We start from the raw sequence: 12,045 nt of genomic DNA on the forward strand, positions 1-12,045 counted from the left end.
AGCCAATCAAATGTGGGCTTTGGCTGCGGTTCTGCATTTCCCAGATGGCTTAATTATGTTGACCAACTTTTCAGGTAGTTGATTGCTGTCTATACATTCTCTGGTAAAGTGTCTGTTCAAGTCACTTGCCTGTTTTTTATTGGATTCCCTGTTTTCTTAATTTTTTTTTTTTTTTTTTTTTTTTTTTTTTTTGGAGACAGGGTCTTGCTCTGTTGTCCAGGCTAGAGCACAGTGGCCAGTGGCGTGATCATGACTCATTGCAGCCTCAACCACCCAGGCTCAAGTGATCCTCCCACCTCAGCCTCCCAAGTAGCTGGTACTACAGACACGCACCACCATGCCTGATATATTTTTTTTTTGAGATAGTCTCACTCTGTTACCCATGCTGCAGTGCAGTGGCATAATCTCACTCCAACCTTCAATTCCAGGGTTCAAGCAATTCTCATGCCTCAGCCTCCTTAATGGCTGGAATTACAGGCATGAGCCAGTATGCCTGGCTAATTTTTGTATTTTTAGTAGAGATGGGATTTTGCCATGTTGGCCAGGTTGGTCTTTAACTCCTAACCTCAGTTGATCCACCTGCCTCAGCCTCCCAAAGTGCTGAGATTACCTCGTGAGCCACCACACCTGGTCGCTAATTTTTTTTTTTTTTTTTTAAGGAGACAGTGTCTCGATTTATTGCCCAGGATAGTATTGAAGGCATAGCTTCAAACAATCCTCTTCCCAAAGTGCTGAGATTACAGGTATGAGCCATGGTACCCAGCCAAAATTGAGTTTTGAGAGTTCTTTACATATTCTAAATAAAAGTCAGCTAAAAGACATTTGCTAATATTTTATACCAGTCTATGGTTTGTCTTTCATTCTCTGTGTTTTCCAGGAAACAAGTTTTAAATTTCGATAAAGTTCAATTTACAAATGTTTTCTTTTATGGATTGTATCTTTGATGTCATATCTAAAAAAGGTTTGCTTAATTCAAAATCTCAACTTTTCTAATTTTATGTTTAGGTATATGATCCATTTTGAGTTAATTTTTTTTTTTCTTGAGATAGAGTTTCATTCTGTCATCAGGCTGGAGTGCAGTGGTATGATCTCCACTCACCACAACCTCTGCCTCCCAGGTTGAAGTGACTCCCCTGCCTCAGCCTCCCGAGTAGCTGGGACTACAAGCGTCTGCCACCACACCTGGCTAATTTTTTTGTATTTTAGTGGAGACAGGATTTTACCATGTTGGCCAGGATGGTCTTGACCTCCTGACCCTAGGTGATCTACTTGCCTCAGCCTCTGAACTGCTAGGATTATAGGCGTGAGCCACCGCACCTGGTCTGTGTTATATGGTGTCAAGTTTTCCTTTTGCTTAGGAATATCCAATTGTGGCCTGGCACAGTGGCTCACGCCTATAATCCCAGCACTTTCAGAGGCTGGGGTGGGTGGATCACCAGAGGTCAGAAGTTAAAGGCCAGCCTGACCAACACGGAGAAACCTCGTCTCTATTAAAAATACAAAAATTAGCCAGGTGTGGTGGTGGGTGCCTGAAATCCCAGCTATTCAGGAGGCTGAGATAGAACTGCTTGAACCCGGGAGGAGGAAGTTGCAGTGAGCTGAGACTGCGCCACCGCACTCCAACCTGGACAACAGAGCAAAACGCCATCTCAAATAAATAAATAAATCCTATTGTTCTCAACTCTAATTGTTACTCAATTTAATTTTGCTTTTTAATTTAAAATTATTTCAAACTTCAAAGAGTTGCAAGAATAATACAAAAAAACTGTACCCTCACCCAGACTCACTAACTACAAACATGGTTTCATTGCTCCCACTTTATACAAACAAAAAGAGATTTTTTTTTTCTGAATAATGTTCCCCTTACTTTTTTTCTGTATCGTATATTGTTATTTCAACTAAGATTTTATTTGAAAAAAGGGCTCTCCTGTCTTCTAATGAAAAAAGCTGGAGAAGTACTACCCTTGTTCAGAAGGTAAATCCTCATCACTGGGACCCTAAGCCTTCTTGTTTAACGATAAATGGAAGCTTTTTTTGAGGATCAATTTGTTTTGAAAACCAACTTTGGATTAAAAGAGATAGAAAAAACTAACAAAACCCAGGGTATTGGCCAGGCATGACAGTATGTATCTATAGCCTCAGCTACTCAAAAGGCTGAAGTGAGAGAACCCCTTCTGTGGAGACAGCCCAAATATCCACTGCGCATAACCCCAGGAGTCAAAATCCAGCCTGTGCAACATGGCAAAACCATATCTCTTTAAAACAAACAAACCCACCAGGGTATTTAAAAAACAAACTCTGAAGAAATTTATAAAGCTGGTTAAGAATCAAAATATCAAAATTACCTTAATTCAGAAGAGCTTCTGGTCTGGTCTCCAAAACATGTAAACCTGTCTGAAACAAACAGAAAAGGCTCTATTTGTATTGCACTCAGGTTGTGAATATTACATTTTCCTAGTAGTTGTATTTTACACAAGAAAATGTAACTACTAGCAACGCATAAATCTACCCCTTCTCTATTACTATTTCTCCCCTACAACTGCTTTATTTATTTACTTTTTTTTGAGACGGGAGTTTCACTCTTGTTACCCAGGCTGGAGTGCAATGGGGTGATCTCGGCTCACTGCAACCTCCGCCTCCAGGGGTTCAGGCAATTCTCCTGCCACAGCCTCCTAAGTAGCTGGGATTACAGGCATGCGCCGCCATGCCCAGCTAATTTTTTGTATTTTTAGTAGAGATGGGGTTTCACCATGTTGACCAGGATGGTCTCGATCTCTTGACCTCGTGATCCATCCGACTTGGCCTGCTAAAGTACTGGGATTACAGGTGTGAGCCACCACGCCCGGCCCCTACATTGCTTTATTTAGTACTACTGTCATATTTTGTTTCTTGGTGTGGGAACAAAATAAGAAATCTGATTTCAATTTCATTTTTTTTTTGAAACAGGGATGGGGGGTGGGGGAAGGGACTGATTTCAATTTCTTTAAGAATCATTAGAAATACCCCAGGGAAAATATACTGAATTAAACTGAAAAGTATGGGGATAGAGATTAGAATCCTGTTACTAGAAAAATTAAAGTAACAATTTAAAAACTAATGCAGGCCGGGCCCAGTGGCTCACCCTGTAATCCCAGCACTTTGGTAAGCTAAGGTAGGCAAATCACCTGAGGTCAGGAGTTCAAGACCAGCATGGCAAACATGGTGAAACCCCATCGCCATTAAAAATCCAAAAAAATTAGCCAGGTGTTGTATCACATGCCTATAATCCCAGCTACCTGGGAAGCTGAGACAGAACTGCTTGAAGCCAGGAGGGGGAGGTTGCAATGAGTCGAGATCAATGCCACTACACTCCAACCTGGGCAACAGAGCAAGACTCTGTCTCAAAAACACAAAACAAGCTGAGTGTGGTGGCTCACAGCTGTAATTCCAGCCTTTGGGAAGCCAAGGCAGGCACATCACCTGAGGTCAAGAGTTCGAGACCTGCCTGGCCAAGATGGTGAAACCCTGTCTCTACTTAAAATTTAAAAAATTAGCCAGGGTGATGGCAGGCACCTAAAATATTAGCCAGGGTGATAGCAGGCACCTGTAATCCCAGCTACCCCAGGGGCTGAGGCAGGAGAATCACTTGAACTCAGGAGGCAGAGGTTACAGTAAGCAGAGATCATGTCACTGCACTCCAGTCTAGGTGACAGAGCAAGACTCTGTCTCAATAAACAAGTAAAATACACAAACACATACACACTCACACTCACACACACACACACACACACACACACACTCTCTCTCTCTCTCACTCATGCAATTCAACAAACATCGAAGATTAATGTTTGGCATGACAGTGGAGAGCATTTCATGGGAATCTCAAAGAAGCCACTAGATAACTACTTTCTGAGTCCTGGCAAGTCTATGTCGGAACACTGCCAGTCCCTACCTGTCCCTCTCCTGCTGACATGGTCCTATCCAGTGCCTGGCCCTGGTACCCAGGAAGGGGGCTACAATGGTGGCAGAGATCAGAAAGATTTCTGACTCCTCTTGACACACTTCAGGTGGAATGAAAATATGTCCAATTCTAGATTTCTTCTGATTTCAGAACATTTATTTGTTTTGAGACAGAGTCTCACTCTGTCACCCAGGCTGGAATGCAGTAGCATGATCTCAGCTCAATGCAACCTCTGCCTCCCAGGTTCCAGAAATTCTCCTGCTTCAGCCTCCAAGTAGCTGTGATTACAGGTGGTCACCACCACGCCCAGCTAATTTTTTTTTTAATTTTTAGTAGAGATGGGGGTTTCACCATCTCGGCCAGACTGGTCTCAAACTCTCGACCTCAGGTGATCTGCCCGCCTTGGCCTCTCAAAGTGCTGAGATTACAGGCGTGAGCCACTATGCCTGGCCTGACTTCAGAACATTTAAAGATGTTCTTGTAATCACTCCCTCAAATTAAGCTATGTGAAAAGACCACTTGTGGAGGTTTCACAGGTCACCACTGCCCATTTATTAATTCAGTGTCTTGCGAGTCTGCAAACTCACATGCACACCTCTAGTCTGGTGTCAGGAGATGAATCAACAAGCTGAAACATGTCCCCGTTGAACTGTGAATTCTAATGCATTTACTTCAAGTAGTTTCATTTTGCAATTATGTTGCCTATGTACAAGCAAGCACAAGCCTTTCTCGCAGTAAAAGTGGGTGTTGAAGGAAACAGTTTGGCAGTTCCTCAAAAATTTACACAAAGAACTACTTCATAACCCAGCAATTCTACTCCTAGTATATTCCCAAAAGAACTGAAAGCAGGGACTCAATGCATGTACACATTATGTTCTTAGGAGCAGTACTCAGTAGCCAGAAGAAGGTGGAGACAGCCGAAATAGCCACGGTACATGAATGGATAAGCAAAATGTGGTCTATCCAAACAATGGACTATTATTCAGCTGTAAAGATAAAGGAGGCCAGGCATGGTGGGTCACGCCTGTAATCCCAGCACTTTGGGAGACTGAGGTGGGTAGATCACCTGAGGTCAGAAGTTTGAGACCAACCTGGTCAACATGACAACACCCCGTCTCTCTTAAAAATACAAAAACTAGCTGGGCATGGTGGTATGTACCTGTAATCACAGCTACTGGGGAGGCTGAACCAGGAGAACTGCCTGAAAAGGGAGGCAGAAGTTGCAGTGAGCCTAGATTGTGCCACTGCACTCCAGCCTGAACAACAAAGACTGTCTGGAAAAAAAAAAAAAAAAAAAAAAGAAAGAAAGAAAGAAAGGAAGCCCTGGTCCTATCTCTGTTGTGACATGGACAAACCTGACCAACTATGATATGTGACCGATGCCATACACAAAAGGCCACATAGATACAACCTTATTTATGTGAAATATTCACAACACACAAATCCAAAGAGACAGAATACAGGGGTTACTGGGGCTCCATGTGTGTGCATATGTGCACATGTGTGTGCAGTGGACAGTTATTTAATGGGTACAGGGTTTACTTCTGGGATGATGAAAATGTGGAATTAGGTAGAGACAGTGGTTGCAAAACATTGTAAATGTACTAAATGGCACTGAACTGTTCACTTTAAAAAGGTTTAATTTTATGGTATGTGAATTTCACCTCAGGAAAAAAGTTGGGTGTGAAAGCTGGTGAACAAAGGAGTTAAACAGTGAATGCAAACTACCCAGATTTCATGAAGCATCACTCCAGGTCAGGGTCCTATAAGCACACCCAAAAGATGCCATTGAATCATCATGTTTCAAAGCATGGGTCTCAACTTCAGTACAACAAACATTTTAGGCAGCGGTGTGTTTGTATGTCCCCAAAGTTGTGTGTGTGTGTCCCCAGGGGTGTGTCCCACCAGAGGTATGTGTGTCTTCAGTGGTGTGTCCCTAGGGATGTGTGTCCCCAGGGGTGTGTGTGTCCTCAATGATGTGTGTCCCCAGGGGTATGTGTGTATGTGTGTCTGTGTGTGTATGTGTGTGTGTGTGTGTGTCCCCAGGGGTGTGTATGTGTCCTCAGCGGTGTGTCCCCAGGGATATGTGTGTGTCCTCAGCGATGTGTGTCCCTAGGGGTATGTGTGTGTCCTCAGGCATGTGTGTGTCCCCAGGGGTGTGTGTGTGTGTCCTCAGCGATGTGTGTCGCCAGTGGTGTGTGTCCCCACGGGTGTGTGTCCTCAGCAATGTGTGTCCCCCCAGGGGTGTGTGTCCTCAGTGGTGTGTGTGTCCCCAGGGGTATGTGTGTGTCCTCAGCGATGTGTGTGTCCCCAGGGGGGTGTGTGTGTCCTCAGCGATGTGTGTGTCCCCAGGGGTATGTGTGTGTCCCCAGGCATGTGTGTGTCCTCAGCGATGTGTGTCACCAGGGGTGTGTGTCCCCAGGCATGTGTGTGTGTCCTCAGCAATGTGTGTGTCCCCAGGGGTGTGTGTCCTCAGTGGTGTGTGTGTCCCCAGGAGTGTGTGTGTGTCCTCAGCGATGTGTGTCTCCCCAGGGGTGTGTGTCCCCAGGCATGTGTGTGTGTCCTCAGCAATGTGTGTCCCCCCAGGGGTGTGTGTCCTCAGTGGTGTGTGTGTCCCCAGGGGTGTGTGTGTGTCCTCAGCGATGTGTGTCCCCAGGGGGGTGTGTGTGTGTCCTCAGCAATGTGTGTCCCCTGTAGGATATATGGCATGCCAGTAGCGCTCCTTTCCCCAGCTTTACCAGTCACCAGGCGTCCCCTGAGAGGCAATACTGACCCCGGTAGAGAACTGCTTAACTGTCAAAATTATCTCAATCACTAAATATAAATCTTTCCAAGTATTTTCCATATCAAGGGACAGGTAAGAAAAGAAATACTACTCAGAAAAAAATATACATAGTCTGCTCTATTCTGTCATTATTAATTATTTTTTTGAGACAGGGTCACCCTCTGTCAGTCAGGCTGGAGTGCAGTGGCGCAATCATGGCTCACTGTGGCTTCGATTTCCGGGGCTTGAGTGATCCTCCTGCCTCAGCCTCCTGAGTAGCTGGGACCACAGGCATGCACCACCATGCCCAGCTGACTAAAACAAACAAACAATTATTTGTAGACATGGGGTCTTGCCATGTTGCACAGGCTGGTCTTGAACTCCTGGGCTCAAACGATCCTTGCGGCTCGGCCTTCCAAGGTGCTGGGATTGCAGGCATGAGCCATCGAACCCAGCTGCTCTATTTCAGTGCCTAGATTGCCCTGTGGCTCAAATCACGACTCATGCTTGGAGTAAGGATGATAAAAGTGCTATCAAACCACCTTAGCCCAGACTCACATGGAGAGCTGTCTGGACCCATTTCTGACTAAAAACAAGATGACCCAAATGTGTGCTCTTTTTCTGACTATCCAGCTCATAGAACCCCACACTAAGGACAAGACTACTGGTCCCATAATAATGTAAACCTAAACCAGTACCACCACCCTTAAAGAAAATCAGGAGCTGGGCTCACACCTGTAATCCCAATGCTTTAGGGGGCTGAGGCAGGAATTCTGATGAGGCCAGGAGTCCAGGACCTACCCAGGCCACATAGTGAGATCCAGTCTCTATTTAAAAGCTTAAGGCAAGGGCTGGGTGCGGTGGCTAATGCCTGTAAATCCAGCACTTTGGGAGGCCGAGGCGGGTGGATCATGAGGTCAAGAGATCGAGACCATCCTGGCCAACATGGTGAAACCCTGTCTCTAATAAAAATACAAAAAAAATTAGGTGGATGTGGTGGCGTGTGCCTATAATCCCAGCTAGCTACTTGGGAGGCTGAGGCAGGAGAATCACTTGAAGCCAGGAGGCGGAGGTTGCAGTGAGCCGAGATCGCGCCACTGCACTCCAGCCTGGTGCCTGGTGACAAAGTGAGACTCTGTCTCAAAAAAAAAAAAAAAAAAAAGAGGCCGGGCGCGGTGGCTCAAGCCTGTAATCCCAGCACTTTGGGAGGCCGAGGCGGGTGGATCACGAGGTCAGGAGATCAAGACCATCCTGGTCAATATGGTGAAACCCCGTCTCTACTGAAAATACAAAAAATTAGCTGGGCATGGTGGCACATGCCTGTAATCCGAGCTACTCAGGAGGCTGAGGCAGGAGAATTGCCTGAACCCAGGAGGCGGAGGTTGCGGTGAGCCGAGATCGCGCCATTGCACTCCAGCCTGGGCAACAAGAGCGAAACTCCGTCTCAAAAAAAAAAAAAAAAGAAAGAAAAGAAAAAAACCTTAAGAAAAAAAACCCCATCTTTACTAAAAATACAGAAATTAGCCATGCGTGATGGCACTCGCCTGTAATTCCAGCTACTTGGGAAGCTCAGGCAGGAGAACTGCGTGAACCTGGGCAGCAGAGGTTGCAGTAAGCCGAGACTGCACCACTGTAACTCCAGCCTGGGTGAAAGAGCAAGACTCCATTTAAACAAACAAACAAACAAAACACCTTAAAAACCAGCCCGGCATGTTAGTCCCAGCTACTTGGGAGGCTGAGGCAGGAGGATGACTTGAGCCCAGAAGTTAGAGACTACAATAAACCATGACTGCACCACTGCATTCCAGCCTGGGCAACAGAGCTAATCCTGCCTCTAAAAACAAAATCAACAAAAAACAAAAAGTTTAACAGGAGAAATAAATTCTTGTGTTCTATTATAAACAGTAGGGTAACTATAATTAGTAATAATGTATTGTGTATTTTAAGATAGTGAAAAGGGAGAACTTGGAATGTGATCAGCAAAAAGAAATGATAAATGTTTAAGTGAATAGATACACTAATTACCCTGACTGATTGGATCATTATGTAATATATACATGCAGTGAAATATTACACTGTACTTCATAAATGTATAAATTATTATGTGTCAATTTTAAATAAAATACATCTTAAAAGGAAAAAATAGACTGGGCGCAGTGGCTCACACCCATAATCCCAGCACTTTGGGAGGCCAAGGCGGGCAGATCACAAGGTCAGGCGATCAAGATCATCCCGGCTAACATGGTGAAACCCCATCTCTACTAAAAATACAAAAATTAGCTGGGCATGGTGGCTTGCACCTATAGTTCCAGCTACTTGGGAGGCTGGGTCAGGAGAATCGCTTGACCCCAGGAAGCAGAGGTCGCAGTGAGCGGAGATCACACCAATGCACTCCAGCCTGGGCGTCAGAGCAAGACTCCACCTCCCAAAAAATAAAAATAAAAAAAGGAAAAAATAAAATAATTCAGATCACTGGTTTACAAGAGTAAATACAAATATATCATCAATTTAACAAGCAAACTAAGTTACATATAGAATTTTTTAAATGCTGAAATAAACCCACCCCACAACATAGCTTTTAGGCCCTCTGGCCCAGCAGTGGCCTGGTCTGGTGTGAGCCCTGCTGTCCTGTCTTCTGTGGGCAAATCAGCCTATACACACCAGACCATTCCTTCCTGTGAAGGGGAAGGACCCGCACCACAGGCCACCAAACCATTTCAGGTGCCTCCAGGCTACATCTCGAACTCTAGTCTTTAAAGTCTAATACCTTAGCTTTATTTGAAAGCCGTTTATGGGTCAAAGCCCCTCAATACCCATGCAGTCAACCTATACTTTTGAGTGCCTATATCTTAAGATCATATGCCAGATGCTGAAGACACAAGTCTACAAAACAGACTCTGTTAGCTACCCACCTGAATCTTACATTCAGCGTAGACAGTGTGAAAATTTCTATAATGTGAAGAGGGGAACAAAGAGATACTCCACCAATGCAAATTAAACTAATAAAAAACAAGGAGGACTATTCTCATGTGGTTCTATGTGATTCGTGCAAAACCCTGGAACTACATCAGAATGGCTCTCAGACTCAGACCTGGGAAGAGAGCTGAAGCGCAGTGTACAGGCTGGGTCCGATGAGACCACGTTCTCTGAAGATCAGAGCAAAGTGAAGAGGCAGTGTGGGTTCCATCAGGTCCTGCCTCCCAGTCCAGAGCAGCAAAGCCACTTACCCAAGGAAGGATCAGTGTGCAGATGGATAAAATTTTTTTTAGGTGATGCTGCGGTGGATACGGAGCCATTCTCAGTGACTGTGAGCGCCCTGGCTCACTTAGCCAAGCACCCAGCAGTAGGTGGCCTATTTTCATGGTTGCATTAGGTTAAAATCCTCAGGGGATTTCCGAAGATGGAATTACTGTGTTAAAGATTCGGTACTCTTGTCCAGGCACGGTGGCTCATGCCTGTAAGCCCAGAACTTTTAGAGGCCAAGGCGAGCCGACCTTGGGAAGCGGAGGCAGGGGGTCAGGAGTTTGAGACCAGCCTGGCCAGTATGGTAAAACCCTATTTCTGCTAAAAATGCAAAAATTAGCCAGGCGGGTGGCTGGTACCTGTAATCTCAGTTACTCGGGAAGCTGAGACAGGAGAATTACTTGAACCCAGGAGACATAGGTTGCAGAGAGCCTGAGCCGAGATCACGCCACTGCACTCCAGCCTGGGCGACAGAACGAGACTCCATCTCTAAATAAATCAGAGTCTGTCAACCAAGTGGGTGACAGCCTTGAACAGCTCACTGCAGCTTCAAACTCCTGGGCATAAGCCACCCTCTTGCCTCAGCCCCCTAAATAGCAAGGATTAAGACACATGCCATACCTGTACCTGACTAAATTTTTTTGTTTCTTTGTTTATGGAGAAACAAAAAAACAGTATGTCTCAAGCTATCCTCCTGCCTTGGCTTCCCAAAGTGCTCAGATTCTAGGCATGAGCCACCAGTTCCAGCTGAAAGTGAAGGACTTAAAAGCTAGAGAATTTAATGACAGCAAAGGGTGGCTTACCAGTTTAGAAAGAGGGTTGGCTTAAAAAAACGCTAAGATTATAGAGAAGCTGTTTCTGCCAACCAAGAGGCACCAGAGTTCCCAGATGCCATGAAGAAGATCATTGAGGAAAAGAAAATCTGCCTGAATAGGTTTTTAATGCAGACAAAAGTGCCCTATTCTGGAAAAACTGCCACAAAAGATACTTATTAGTAAGGAAGAGAAGCGAGCCCCAGCATTGAAGACAGGTAGGGAGAGGCCAACTCTACTGTTTTGTGCAAATGCAGTCAGGTTTATGATCAGGAGTGCTCTTATCGATAAAGCTGCTAACCCCTGAACCTTGAAGGGTAAAAGATAAACACCAGCTGCCAGTCTCTTGGTTGTGCAATGAGACTGGGACAACAAAATCCCTTTTTCTGGATTGGTTCGATCAATGTTCTTCATCTGTGCTCAGCAAGTACCTTGCCAGTAACGGACTGCCTTTTAAAGTTCTTCTGATATTGGACAATGCCCCTGGCCACTCAGAACCCCATGAGTTCAATACCGAAGGCACTGAAGTGGTCTGCTTACCCCCAAACACAGCACTTCTCCCTCGGCCTCTACATTAGGGGGTCACAGGACCTTTAAGGCTCATGACACACAGTACTCTATGGAAAGAATTGTCAGTGATATGAAAGAGAATCCCAATAGACAGAACATACTCTAAGAACAACGGAAAGATTATAGCACTGAAGATGCCAAGGTTGTTACAGAAAAGGCTGTGAAGGCCACGAAGCCTGAAACAATCATTTCCTGCTGGAGAGGAGGACTATGTCCAGATGCTGCGCCTGACCTCCCAGGATTTCTGAGAGTCAATCAAGGAAATCATGAAAAGATTATGGATATGCTTTTAAAAGGTTAGGGGTAAGGACTGTGACATACGGACCTTGGAGAAATTCAAGAGCTGTTATACACCACACCAGAGGAATTAACAGAGGACAACTTGACAGATGTCCATGCTTCCAAAGCGGTGCCAGATGAGGAGGAAGCAGCAGTGCCAAAAACACGTAGACACACGGCAATCTGGCAGCGGGTCCCCATTACCCAAGACTCCCCATTACCTTGACTTCTTTAGGACACAGACCTTTCACAATACAGGAACTAAAACTAAAGCGTACATTAGAAAGGTGGTACCATACGGAAACTTTTTAGATAAATGAAAAAGCAGAAAAGTCAGAAATTATGTACTTCAGTAAAGTTCCACCAAGTATGCCTGCCTCGCCTACCTCCCCTCCCACCTCCTCCACCCAAGACAGCAAGACCAACCCCATCTCTTC

At 45.2% G+C, this 12,045-nt stretch overlaps 1 protein-coding gene across 7 annotated transcripts in view; it reads right to left on the reverse strand.

The window, feature by feature from the left end:
- The window catches only part of GNB1 (G protein subunit beta 1), a 106,202-nt gene that overhangs the window by 47,775 nt on the left and 46,382 nt on the right, over positions 1 to 12,045 (reverse strand). For 4 of the 7 annotated variants that reach the window (XM_039474401.2, XM_039474392.2, XM_039474394.2 and 1 more), the window contains exon 2: positions 2,346 to 2,394. The exons of 1 other annotated variant lie outside the window; for it this stretch is intronic. The gene's annotated coding sequence lies outside the window, so the exon portion shown is untranslated. The remainder of the gene's footprint in view (positions 1 to 2,345; positions 2,395 to 12,045) is intronic. 2 more of the 7 variants (XM_039474393.2, XM_039474396.2) reach the window with 1 other exon arrangement.

Source organism: Saimiri boliviensis, chromosome 11 (genome assembly GCF_048565385.1).
Source record: "Saimiri boliviensis isolate mSaiBol1 chromosome 11, mSaiBol1.pri, whole genome shotgun sequence".
Taxonomy (NCBI): domain Eukaryota; kingdom Metazoa; phylum Chordata; class Mammalia; order Primates; family Cebidae; genus Saimiri; species Saimiri boliviensis.